Raw genomic sequence first — 14,819 nt, forward strand, 5'->3', positions numbered from 1 at the left:
TAGAGAAATAAACATACGTGAAGAATAAGACAGACGGCCGCGAAATTTACGTTACTTCGAGATACTGAAAATTCGAATAATGGAGGTTCCAGATATCGAGGTTCGACTGTAATTTAAGAGTTCGGGAATAATATTGCGAGTAACTTCAAAGTAGTTGCTTATTTACATGGTTTTCGCTGTTTCAATTTCTCACAGTAACGCCTATTACGCTCTTTTCGTTTCATTTCTTTTATTCCCTCATGATTCAATTTTCTCGTTTTATCTCTTACTTTTGCACGTTTTTGCCGAATCCTAAACAAATCAAGTTTTCCATTATTAAATGTGTTATTCTATACAACTGACCACGATGTATTCACAATGACAGCTAACCTCCAACTGAGCGCGCTAGTCAACACAGCGCCATCTTATAACTGAGTACGTTGTATGCATGTGACGTCACATATTTAGCACAGTTGTCCTGATATCGAAGCACTACGTTCCAGGTTTGTTTACAGCAATTAGCCTCCTCCTTTATCTATCATTTGGGACATTAAACATAATCGTAAATTAAATACTGTCGGCGATATACGAGTTCTACCCAAACACTGAAAGCATCTTGAATGTTTTGCTTCCGTGTGCCCGTTGTCGAAGAACGTACGTCTACGTTAAAATGAGAAGGGGAAGAAGAAGAAGAAGATGACGAAGAATGCAGAATGATTCTTCACGGACTTGATTGCTTCAAGGGAAACCGTATCTCCAGAGCATTGTGAGTCGGTTGCAGCGACCTGACTAAAAAAGTAGCTAAAACTGATAGCAAAAAAGTCCAGACATTTTTAAATATATGATGCAGCTTGAAAATAGACGTTATATGCATGGTATAAATCATAAGACATGATAGGTTCGCACAGACACACAAAACGTACAAATTGTTTTAAATCGTGCTGAACTCGACTAACAAAAATAACCCAGCGAGTTGGCCGTGTGGTTAGAGGCGCGCAGCTGTGGGCTTGCATTCTGGATATAATTGGTTCGAACCCCACTGCCGGCAGCTCTGAGTATGGTTTTCCGTAGTTTCCCATTTTCACACCAGACAATTGCTGGGACTATACCTTATTCAAGGCCACGGCCGCTTCCTTCACACCCGTAGCCATTTCCTTTCCCATCGTCGCTATAAGACCTATCTGTGTCGGTGCGAAGTAAAACAACTTATAAAAAAACCATATCATCGTCACCATCCACATCCCTCCTCAATTGCATCCCTTCCAGGAGCAGTGGCATGTCCGTTAATTTTTCTGATGCCGTGTAAGCTGCACTTGTTCCGAAAAATTAAAGGACTTCCGACGGGACTTCAAATGAAAAAGAATGTTTGTCCACTCGGGTTTGTCCAAACATTACGCTCAAAACAGCGTATGATTTTTTTTGTTTTTTCTTAGTTTTTAACGATGTCAACCAGACTGAACACATGCTCGACTTCAGTAATTGAATGAGGCGAAGTTAGGGCCGAAAGAGCAAACGAGATCCATTCTATATAGGGATTTTCTACTGTGCTACATTTACATTGATTAAATTCTAGCCAGAATTCAGTCGTGGAGGACCTATTTATCCACTTCTAGAAACATATTCCTCCAGTGATTTTCAGTTTTGTCAACACTCCTTTGAAATTCTAAAACGAAATATGTGATAGGCTATTTAACTGTTTTTGACCCTTAAATGCGCAAATTAGTATTTATTTTATATGTGATTTTTTTCATTCCGAAAGCAACGCATTATTATCAGAAATATATTTTAAATTTTATTTGTGAAAAAAATCTTTTTATTTGGATCAGTCGGAATATTAAGAGTTTTGAATATTTTACCTACCAGTATTTGCAAAGCTGTACGATTACTATAGCTACTGCCACACTTCAATTGCTCACGAATTCTCTGAGCTGTCAAACATTGTATTTATTTTACTTAACTCTGCATAGTTTTACACTTCAGCTGATTAGCAAGAAATATCATAAAATGAAATATTGTTCATTTGTAATACACTCGTGACCTCTAGCGAGTTAGTATGCAAAGTAGAGTAAATGTCCACCTGTTAAATTGTATAGCAGATATAGCAAGCAATTAAATTACCTTTCCACATATGCAGTCACAATAGTGATATTTTTAGGAACAGTCGATTTTGAATTCCCACTTATTTATTTATTTATTTGTTTGTTTGTTTGTTTGTTTGTTTGTTTGTAAAATATACGCACGTATCTCTTAAATTTTGGTTGGTATCATGGGACAAACTGGAATTTTTCCTTTGGTTCTGAACAGAATATCCAAGACGAGTGAGACGAGTATGTGAGAAAAGTCGAATCGGAATTTTTGAAAGTTATTTATGAAATAGTAATTTAATTAATTTTATGAAACTATTGTTAATATGAGAATTATTTCATAAAGCGCCCAAACCAGCAATATTAAAATCTGTAACTACACTGAAAATCACATTAGAAACCTCCACATTGAGCGAGTTAGCCGTGCGGTCAGGGGCGCGCAGCTGTGAGCTTGCATTCTGGAGATAGTGTGTTCGAATCTCGCTGTCGGCAGCCCTGAAGATGGTTTTCCATGTTCACACCAGGCAAATGCCGAGGCTGTACTTTAATTAAGACCACGGCCACTTTCTTCCCACTCCTAGCCCTTTCCTATCATGTTGTCACCATAAGACCTCTCTGTGTCGGTGCGACGTAAAGCCAACTATTAGTGAATTTGTGAATTTGGCTAGAAGTGGCCAAGTTGGACAAAGAAAGCGGATAAAATGTAACAATGTTTTTTCGAAAATTTCTGGTTTAACTTGATACTCGATTTAGCTATATCTAGTCACATAGTGTCTGAATTGCCAACCCTGGTCGCTGCACACATGGACTGTTTTGAAAGAATCAGATATGTTGCAGCTTTCCAAACATGATTTACACTCTTCTGGAAAATACAGTAGCTTTGAAATAAACATCAACTTACAATGTTAAAAATCAGTTTGCTATTCAATAGAATCAAATAAGTATGTCGGGTCGGACTGGGGACTGCGAAAAGTTTTCCTTGCTTGCTGTATCTTGTAGGCCACTGTTGTTAATATTCGAACGTCTGTCTACGGAACGTGATGGAGTGCGTTATGGTATTAATATGAATGAGGAGAGGAATATCTGTAATGCTAACAGGCCAGTGCTTTGTACTGTTCAGTAAGGCCCCAGAAGTAGCGTGGAGACTTACAGTAGGTGCGACGAACTCTATTGTCAGTGGCCCTAAGACATGCATGGCTTCCCATTTCATATACTGGAATAGTTTTTCAAAACTGCTGATTCGTCCTTTAACTATGTTAGGCCTGTATTGTTCCAGATTCTTCTTCTTCTTCTTCTTCTTCTTCTTCTTCTCATCTTCTTCCTGCCGCTCTCTTCATTTTTTTTAACGATTGGCTTTACGTCGCACCGACACAGATAGGTCTTATGGTGACGATGGGATAGGAAAGGCCCAGGAGTGGGAAGGAAGCGACCGTGGCCTTAATTAAGGTACAGCTCCAGCATTTGCCTGGTGTGAAAATGGGAAACCACGGGAAACCATCTTCAAGGCTGCCGACAGTGGGGTTCGAACCCACTATCTCTCGGATGCAAGCTCACAGCTGCGCGCCCCTTTCAATTTATTGGGTTTGGCACCCGAAATGGATTTTGTCCAATTTAACTGCCGGGTGCCCTTCCTGTTGTCAACGCTGCGTGGAGGGATGTATTCAGTATTGCGTGTTGCTGTGGGTGTTGATTGTGTTGTGTGTATACAGGGTGGTCGGAAACAACGGAAATCGGTTATATGAGCTTTATAGGGTTGGTCACACTGATAAATAATTTGAGAAAATTAAATCGATATCTCGCGCCGTTGTCATTTGATCAGCTGCTGAAGTTAGCCACATAGATCGCTTCGGCGGGCGAAATCAAATGGACTTTGCGAGGGGGTGTTGCTAAAACTGTGATTTAAAACAGACTTGGGATCACCAATACCGGGTGAGTTGGCTGTGCGGTTAGCTATGAGCTTCCATCGGGAGATAGTGGGTTCGAACCTTGCTGTCGGCAGTCCTAAAGATGGTTCTCCGTGGTTTCCCATTTTCACACCACGCAAGTACTGGGGTAATTAAGGCCACGGTCACTTCCTCCCCATTCCTTGGCCTTTTCTATCCCATCGTCGCCAATAGACCTATCTGTGTCGGCGCGATGTAAAGCAAATAGTAAAAAAAGAAAAAGAGATCACCAATCGAAGAAACAAAACATTTGCCATGGGAGGGATTTGAAGACGGGCCTGCGAACTGACAGGATCGCTCCATAGCAAGTACGCTACGCAGACACCGGCTTAAACCCATGGTGTTTGCGTTTGATGCTGATTCCTCGGCATGGTTCTCAAGCTGGTCTTGAGTCACGTGCAGATTTAGCAGCAGTGCCTTGCGAAGCCCATTTCAATTCATCTTGAAGTGATCTGATCTGCTAACTTCATCGGCTGATAAGTTGATAACGGCCCGAGATATCGAAATAGTTTTTCAAATTATTTATCAACATGACCTACCGTCTAATGCTCATATATATGGTTTACGTTGTTTTCGACCTTCCTGTATAGAAGGTTCTTTTATCAAAAGTCTCCTCTCATCGTACTCTAGAGCAGCCATTTCCAAACTGTGGTCTGTAGGCCCCTGGGTTTGGGGGGCGACAAAATCCGGGGTTTCCCCAATAATAACGTTGTAAGTTGTAAATATTTAAAGAGAGAAATGTTACTGTATACACACAATTCATGGGCCATTATACTAAATTAAAACTATGTCTTCACTGTTGTATAACTTATAGTATATGTAACGCTTAATTTGGCCGATAGATAGTACAATTTAGCAGCGGAAAAATAAATACTACAAAACAGTGTAAGTGATGTAACTGTGAGACACTTAAAATTGCTAGTATCCACACCCAAACCATATTTTCCGCCTCTGGTTGAGAAAATCTTGTTGATCAGAAATTCCTTCTTTGATAACTGAACATGAACTACCCTCACTTGAGGAAGATCAACTAGCCGAAGTATCTTGGCAGATGGAGTGGAGTGGCATGTTTAGCTCCAAGAAGTTCCATATACCGTAGCTGCAGTCGCTTAAGTGCGGCCAGTATCCTGTATTCGGAAGATAGTGGGTTCGAACCCCACTGTCGGCAGCCCTGAAGATGGTTTTCCGTGGTTTCACATGTTCACACCAGGTTCATGCTTATGTTCAGTTTTCAAAGAAGGGATTTCTGATCAACGAGATTTTCTCAACCAGAGGTGGAAAATGTACCTTAATTAAGGCCACGGCCGCTTCCTTCCCAGTCCTAGCCCTTTCCTGTCCCATCGTCGCCATAAGACTTATATGTGTCGGTGCGATGTAAAGCCAATAGCAAAAAAAAAGTTCCATTAATGTATCACAACTCCATGTCTCTGATCGACTTTTCTGTCCCTAACATCTACTATACACTACAATTTCTAGAAAGGAAATACTACGTTTGATACCTGTCATGACAACAAACCTGTGTGAGTGTACCTTTTCTGCTCCCACACAAACGAAAACAAAGTACAGAAACAGACTAATGTAGAGGCTGATCTACAGTTCGAGTGACTACGCTTGTTAAACGCTTGGTCGTTGTAAAACAGCACGATCCGTCCCATTGATCCAACAACCGCAACAAGTGATTTTTTCAAGTAAGTTTCCAGATCCAGGCTGCTGTACAGTGGAACCCCGATATCTCGAATCACCTCGGGAGCTAAATTTTATTTCGAGTTATCGAAGTGTCGAGATATGGAGAATACCGTCTCTGAGCATGTACAGCACATAACTGAGTCGTATGTATCCATGGCTTACATTAATACATTATTTTTAACAGTATTTAAAAATATACAACAAACTCTATTTTACGGCATCACTTTAATTATAACGTTTTAGAAGAGAGGATACAGTACCTTTCCAATTTCTCGCTAGATTTGGAAATGGCGGTATATCAAACGCGAATTCTTGAGGAAACTCAACCGTGGGACGAGGCAACGCCAGAATCCTCAGAATTCATTCACTGACAACACGTACTGATCAATCAATGAATATTCAAGATAAACTTAAATATTATAATTAAGTGGTCCGCCTATTCAATACAATAGTACATGTTTCGTCCCCTAAGGGACATCATCAGCTAATAATAAACTAACAATATATCAGAAATAAATATTATTAAAATTGGAAAGGTACATTAAAATATTTTGACATTTAAAATAAGATCTTCGAAATTTTGTTAAAATTGTAAGACAGATAAAACAGTTTCTCTTGTTGATGTTCTTGGGAAATACCAGTTTTGCTTATAAAATCTTAAAATATCATTTGTTGTAAATAGCGCACTTGATGTGTATCTCTTGGTAGAAGATTTGTTGAAACTTAATAAGCATTCCTTAGACGATATAATAACATTTAAATGCTTCAGAATTCAAAGTCAGATCGGGGCCGTGATGGTAAAGTTCTGTGTGGTAATGGATATAATTTTTATTCCTTATCATTGGCCCCGATGTGCGGAGAAGGACTCACTTCTACCAAGGTAAGTGTGCATCTAATGTAGATCAGATCAGCTAATATTTCACGAGCGATCAATGTTCAGCTTTGTCACAACCAAACAACACTTCCGGAGGATACACTACCTACAACAGTGAAACAAGAAACATACCTCAGTTAACACCTTTGGAAAAAAAAAAACCGGTAGCCTCTTCTGTTTGTTACTGTTAAGCTTACCTCCCTTCACGTTGAAACTTCTCGTCAATAGCACGCAGAGGAGATTCGCAAAAGGAGCTTGTCATCCGCGACTTCGGGGATTGCTTTCGTACGTGACCGGTAATTAATTCACACCCGAGAAACAGCGAGAGTTCGCCGAGTTTTTGATCATTAGAAGTTTTAATTTTTCGTTTCCCGTGGTATTAGATCCCAGCATCACTGTAAACCCCTCTTTGCTTGTTAACTGTTCGTCACAAACCACAAAAAGTCGTATTCCACAGTTAATTTTGCACAAAATTCGAGTTACAGAGTATTTTTTGCTTCAAGGGAAGAAATGTTTGCTTCGAGAAATCGAGAAATTCGAGTAACCAAATTTCGAGAAATAGAGAAATAAATACACGTGAAGAATAGGAAAAACGGCCGGGAAATTTAAGTTACTTCGAGATACTGAAAACTCGAATAATGGAGGTTCGAGATATCGAGGTTCGACTGTAATTATTGGGCAAGTGTCAGAGTGTTTTATAATTTCTGTGCACGTATAAAGTATCTTTATGTAAATGATGTTAAATTAACCTTTCAAAGAAATAAATACACGAATAAAATGAAACATGGTATATTTATAAAATTCTGAAAACTCTGTTGTTTATTGAATGCAGTATTATGTTCTGTGGCTAAGGCAGGGCCTCTCAAACGCCCAAAATCTCACGCCTCCAAACCAAGACGCAGAGGCTCTGTGCTCTGTACATCGGTCCGATTCGACTCAACTCGGCTTGACTCGAGTGGTGTAGTGCGTTGAGAGCGACGAACTGTTCGGTGATAGACGGCTTGTTTATCAGTGAAATAGATAAGCGCAATACAACATAATAATGGAGAAACCTGTTTCGAAGAAAGCAAAGACTTCTGAAAGTCAATTTCAATCGAACTGGGAACTTTCGTATTTTTCCTCGGTCGTGACAAATAAGCCAAATGCTTACTCGGTGAGGCAATAATTACGTTATCATCAAAAAGATCTATTTTTCAATAGAAAGGCTTTTGCTCGAATTGTACGAGAATTTGTCAAAAGGAGAATTTCCTAAACTGCATCGAGAAGCACATGCATATGTGAAAGTTTTTTTCTGTATTGCCTTGTACGAAAAGTAGGTTGCGTGCGAGTATTTTTGATTGTAATTTAAAGAACGCTGTCCGAATTGCTGTCAGCCGATCCCTTGTTCCAGACATTAAAGTATAATTGCAGAGAAATAGGAAAAAAAGATCTAGAGAAGATAAATTGTGTGCTCAAACCAAGCTGAAAGAAGAGTTTTTAACACCGGTAACATTGTCCCATACAACAGAGTGTTTCCGCTGACCGCATATAAACATTTCGCAGTGAGGGGAGAATCAGCGTGAAGAAGGCGGAGACAGGCCGAACGTGTAAGACAGGTGTAGGGAAAGAGGAGTGGAGGTTTGCACTCTGGTCAATCTAGTGAAGTCGTGTCCTGCACCTCGCGCCGTGCAGTGCACTGGCGCATGCACCATGAGAGGCCCTGGCCTAAGGGTTCCTTGGACATGCATGCGATATGCTCGTGGAGTCTGAGAGACAGTAAATTTGGGAAACCCTGCTGTAGAAACTGATTATTTCATTCCTGGTAGTTTCATATAACTTGAGTCAGTTTTCCTCCTTTCCATGCACTGAATCCTACACTTGTCCACTCCAAATTCCATTTAGATGTCTCTCGAAAACGTTTCGTGAACTGAAAATGAATCAATCGTTAGCAATTTGAGTTTCATTTATTGGAAGATATATGTATCATCATTTGATATTCCGGAAAGGAAATTTTCAATTTTTTTAAGTTGGAAATCTTGGCAGCCCTGTTTCTTGTTTTGCTGTGTTGGTCGGCATATTCTGAGCCAACGCCACCTAGCGTGTTAAGATTACGATATTGTCTGAACTACAATATGTCTAGTAGGCGTAACAAGAGGAGGCAAAGGATGGCAGTATAGAAAATGCATAGTTGACAGAATTTGTGAAAGTGAAATCAGGAACTGGGCCGTTTAAGTCACGAGGTAGAACACTCGCTATCTCAGGTGAAATTTGCAGCTTCGACTCCGTCTCGGTACAGTGCTGTTTAGAGGCGTTCAAATACGCCAGCTTCGTATCGGTAGATGTACCACCACGTAAAAGAACTGCATGAGTAAGTTTTCGGCACCTCGGCTTCTCCGAAAACTAATCCTGTTTTTAACTTTGGCTTTTCGTAGAAACTATGACATCTGGGCACCATCTTATTTTGACGACACACATTTTTGGATTAGTATGTTTTAAATAAGTTTTAATCACTGATGATGGACGTTAGTGTCCGTAAACCGGTTATGAATTGGTCACTTGCCTGCTGACACACCTGTTTGATTTTAATAATAATAATAATAATAATAATAATAATAATAATAATAATAATAATAATAATAATAAAAGCATCAGCACTGTTTTTACCATTTTATGATGGTTATAACGAATGAACATATGCAGTTGTAGGAATTTTCAGTGGCATAAATGAAGAATCAAATACTCCTACAAAATGCTTATATTATTATTATTATTACTACTCATCTCGTTTCGGCCAACTATGGGCCACGTCATTTCAACTGTCACCTTCTTGGGGCTTTACCGTTTGCCCGATTTTTCCGCATTCGTTCTCGGTATCGTTCCATTCTCTTCTGCTTTTCGTGCTTTTAGCTTTGGCTTTTCCTGGAAACCGTAACATGCTTGAACTTTCTTCATGAGTGGGACACGCTCCAGGAAGTCATTATGTGTTATCTCGAGTGGACCAGGTGCCTTTGTCTTTCTTGTCCCGTAAGTTGTTAATGATCCGATTGGCAAATCTTGGTGGGTTTATTCGCGTCATGTGTCCGTTCCTTTCCGGATTGTGTCGGTTATCTTCTCCACGTGGTTGTTCCGTCTTTTGTATTCACAGTTTTCTTCAACAGAGACCAATATGTTTCTCAAAATCTTTCTTTCCCTTTTTGGCATGCAGTTTTTCAATCAGTCCTTCTTCACTGTCAGACATTCCGCAGCATATAAGACCTCTGGTCGGATGACACTTCAGTAGTTCCTCAGTTTCGCATTGAAAGATAATTTGACTTTTACTTGTAGACACCCTTACTGGTACGCCATTTCCATTTTATTCATGCGTGACGCAAAGGCTTCTTTCTCGGAGAAGTTGGGTTCTATCCACTCTCTCTGGTACTTAATCATCTCTCGTCGCTTAATTTGTGTTATTATTATTTGCTAGTGTTTTAACGTCACACTAACGTACAGAATGTTTTCGTTGACGGATATTCGTCAACAATGGTTGTTTCGAGCGTACTTAGAGGGCGGGTCTCCAAGATTGGAGGTCCGGTAAAAAAAAAACTTCCCTCTTTCTGAGGTGGTGCAGCTCTTTTCAGGCATACCGGTGGAGGTGAGGCTGCATGTACCATTTCAGCCACATGCCAGCCATCCTGCCATTCTTAAATTTATAGTAGTAGCGGGAATCGAACCGTGCTCCCGTGGGTGGCAACTAATAGCACTAAACGTTAAGCTACGGAGGTGGACGGAGGGTGGGTAAAAGTGTGCTTCAAAGATCTTCCGCTCACTTTGATGCCGGCTGGGGATGGAATTGTCGTGGCGGCAATAAGGAAAGAATATGATGTGTGTGATTATATCGAGGGAACTACCGTACTGTCAGTGTAATCGCGTGAGACATTGCATCAGGTATTCAGAGGGAATGGTTAACCAGTGATGAGGGAATACATACTGCTTATTGTTTGATGAAGTAGAGTAAACTGACATTCGTACAGTGGGATAAAAAATGCTATTTATCTCATGGATCCAGTGATCAATCTGGTAACAGAATATCAAGAATTTTAACCAATCAACAGATGTCTATCGCCACAGTGTTATCATTTTCGTATTGTATGTATGTTTAGTCATCAGCCCAAAGGCTGGTTGAATCCTCAACGGTTCTGCCATGAGCTGTCATAGATGGCTTAGGCATCACTGAAGAGGCGTACTAGGGAAATGAGGAGTGAGGTAGTTTCCCGTTGCTTTCCTTACCGAGTCAGAAGTTGCTATTACATATCAGTCTGCCAAGCCCACTGAAATGCATGCACCAACCGACCCTATGATCAACATTTTCACACCATTCATAGCAGGGACTGGCTGCATAAGGAATGGCATTACTAGCATCGCTCATACCTCAGTCACTTTCATATTGTCAAAGCCAAGGATAAGACAGAGACAGATCAGTGAAAGTAACAAAATTGCTCTAGACCATACCACTGTAAACACTAGGTCCTGCCAGCAAACGCATCATTTTCGTATTATCTCATTTTTTTAACAATTGATTTTACGTCGCACCGAAGTATTATCTCGGTTTCATGTACTTGTTTCTATATAAATTCATCCGAATAGCAGCCCTCCTGGATGCCATGATCGTTAAGGCGTTGAAGTCTTAGCCGGCTCGAGTCCCATGATCGAAAAACGTATTCACCATCAGAATATTGGCCGACTGCGTGCCAAAATCCTGTATTCAATTCTAAACCTCTCCGCAGTACTCATATGAAGCGAGGGTATATGGCGCTGTTTATGGTGATTCGTCCATCGGTTAAGGACGTAATTTTTTTACCAGAACTCTTGGTGTTATTCGACAGGAGTAAGCTATGTGCCAACACTGATGTCACCCTCTCCGTATATCATTATCACCATCCCACATCTAGGCGCGCAGGACGCCTATGGCCGTCAAATATAAAGACCTGGATCAGACGGAGCCAAACACCCCCTGCACAAAAATACCATTCAATGAATACAGTAAATAATGATCAGAATAGCGCATTCAAACATCTTTCCAGCTTTCTTGTTCTTTATATCGTGTTTCAGTTGTCTTTAATAACACATTTATTTAACTGGGTTATTCTTATGAAGCCAACAGTGGTGATATTTGTATACTGCGGTCGAAAGAGTTTAAATGAAAAAATTACAATAGTATATTTCGGTACTGAATTTTTTGTTCGGTGTATAGATTATGAATACCTGTGTGTTTGATTGGCTTTCTATGTATGAAAATCCTCTGCCTGTTTCCAGTCATTTGACCGGGCTAGGAATGAAATTAATGAAGCACCCATCTAGCGACGAGGATAGGAATTATGCCGTCTGCCGAAGCCTGTCGCACTTATCTGGGACATGAAGAAATGAAATCTGTATATTAAGAGTTTTCTAAAAACAGAATTGGCAAAACTGTCTATGCGTTCTACTGGAGCGATTTGTTTCATTTTTGTTTTATTCTCTCTGGAATTACCTGCCGGTGAATCATGAGGCATTGATAGGTCTCTAGGTTCAGCCAATTTTGAGTAATCATAAAATCAAATCACTAAAAGATCACTCCAGTAATTGCGGGCGAAGGCTTACCCTAACCCGCAATACATTCTGCACATAGCACGTTGCTAAGCGACTAACACTTTCATTAATATTCTGATTTTCATCCTTAGTCATGTCATTGCATGCAGCCATGTTTGATTTCTAACTGTCAAGCCAGAGAGTATACACTTCCTTTGATCAAGGAAGAATAACTGACAGAAGAAATGAAATCTATATATTAAGAGTGTTCTAAGAACAGATTTGGCTAGATACTCTTTGATTTTCTTACATTTACCTGCTTCCAAATATATTCATCAGATGGCAGAGCGTTCCTAATAACTTACATGCTTCTAAGAGAAAAGTCTACGTACAAACAAACCCCATCTTGACATGCGCCTTAGACATTATCTGGGAAAGTTATCGAAGTATAACCTAACTACATGAGTCTAGCACTAGCCTTGTTAGTTATTATTATTATTATTATTATTATTATTATTATTATTATTATTATTCGTTAAATAGTAAAAATAAATACAACACAAGCTCTAGATTTTTCTGGATACCGGGCGAGTTCGCCATGCGGTTAGCGGCGTGCTGCTGTGAGCTTGCATCCGGCAGATAGTTATTTCGAGCCCCACTGTCGGCAGCCCTGAATATGGTTTTCCACGGTTTCCCATTTTCACACCAGGCAAATGCTGGGGGCTGTACCTTAATTAAGGCCATGGTCGCTTCCCTGCCACTCTTAGTCCTTTCCTATCCCATCGTCGCCATAAGACCTATTTGTGTCCTTGCGACGTAAAGCCAGTTGTTAAAAAATAGAACTCTAGATAAATTCTAGAGCTCTCGATGTTTTCCTTTCTTCGTTTTCGGCTATATATGGACGACGTGAAATAACATCCTCGTGTTTTTGTCATCTTTCTTGATTTTCGGTCTCTCCAGTATTTCTTCATTCTTTCATCCGCCCAGAGAGGTACCCGCTTTCCGTCTTTTTTCCTGAAAATCCCCGAACTTTCTAATCCTATTGGAAAATTCAGGTCTGTCTAGAATTTCTTCTTCCGTGATCTTCATTTCTCGTAAATCCTTTTTCAGTTCGATGAACCAACATATTTGTGTTTTTATTTTTATTTTTGTCAAAATGGTCAAATTATCAAAGAGGGGACGTTAGAGTACAGATGGTCGATGCCATCTTGCAGGCTGTGGTGTGAAATATTGATGGATGGTCATGATTGAGAGACATACAGAAGGCTCTTCAATCAAAGATGCCTCATCTTATTCTAGAGAACTGATTATTTAATTCGCAGTAGTTTCATAGGCCGTGAATCAGTTTCTCCCTTTAAGGCACTGAATCTCACACTTGTCAAGTGCAAATTCCATGCACATATCTCTCGAAAACGATTCGTTAGATGCAATAAATGCATCTTTATCAATTTGAGTTTCATTTATTGAAAGGCATACAGTAACTTATATGCTGCTGGGGTTCGAATCAACTCTCTCCTGGATGCAAGCTGCTCATTTGATTTTCCCAAAGAAATATTTGACAGCACTTTTTATTGAGTATTTCCGGATTCATTCGGACCAAGTGACCATAAAAATAAATTCTTCTTTTGCTGAGGGCACGTGATACATGTTTTAGTTTAGCTATGATTTCATTGCTTCTTCTCATTCAAGTGCTCCCAACTTTTATTAATCCAAGTAACCTCCGTAACATTCCCATTATATTCCTAAAGAAAATAGTTTTCTTGAACTTTCTAACAGCGTTATGAGTGTATATCTTGTCATGGTCAAATGGCGGTATAGATTTGTACCTTGTGGAAACAGTTTATTGCAACAGAATGAAAAACTGCGTAGTGAGTTATATCCTTACTATGATGGGTAGGACACTTTGAATTTCCTGGCGAGATATTGGGAGAAATTTCTATAATGGCACGGAGTTCTTGTACATCACCAGAAGATACAGGTATGTTGAAGGTGCGTTAGAGACTGTTTTTGATTGTTCTCCTCGGTTATTCAGCGCGATATATGAGTTCCTTTGACCTACGGGCTACTATCTTCTGATGGTGCCACATCTGAAAACGTACGCACTTCAACACACATTTTCGTCGTTACTACAATTCTGGCTGTCGAAATAATTTCATCGCTGTATTTGGCTGCCAACAAACAACTAACTGTAAGTATGGCACGGAAATGGATATAGTTCCATTTTCTGAAAAGGAACTTGGTATTGCTATCTCGGTTCTTATTAAAGCACTGGACACATACTGCACTTTTTTATGTCCTCCCTTTTGTTATTCAAAACCCGCATATCGTTATCTTTAACTGGCCAAAAATCAACAGTTCTAGTCCTTCAGGCAACCAACTCAGTGTTGAAAACATCCTAGGGATAAGAGCTACGACTTTTAGGTAAATAATAAATTATGAGGATATATTCTTTATTTATTCCTAAAAATGATTTTTTCTTAATCATCGTTACCCGGTCGATTAGATTAGCAGTTTGCCTTTTTATATCACTACGAGCGCAGTGCAGAGCTTCACTTAAGCCCTTATAACTACATTTTTCAAAAATCGAAAAACGCCTGAGATTATTGAACCAAAGGACACATTACAGAAAGAATTATGTAAATAAGTTAATTTGGCTAGGATTTGAATAAAAAAAGAAACCGAGTAAAGAAACAAGCGATTTAGGCGGTTTTTCCGGAACTGCATTTAGGC

The sequence above is a fragment of the Anabrus simplex genome, chromosome 1 (genome assembly GCF_040414725.1).
Source record: "Anabrus simplex isolate iqAnaSimp1 chromosome 1, ASM4041472v1, whole genome shotgun sequence".
NCBI lineage: Eukaryota > Metazoa > Arthropoda > Insecta > Orthoptera > Tettigoniidae > Anabrus > Anabrus simplex.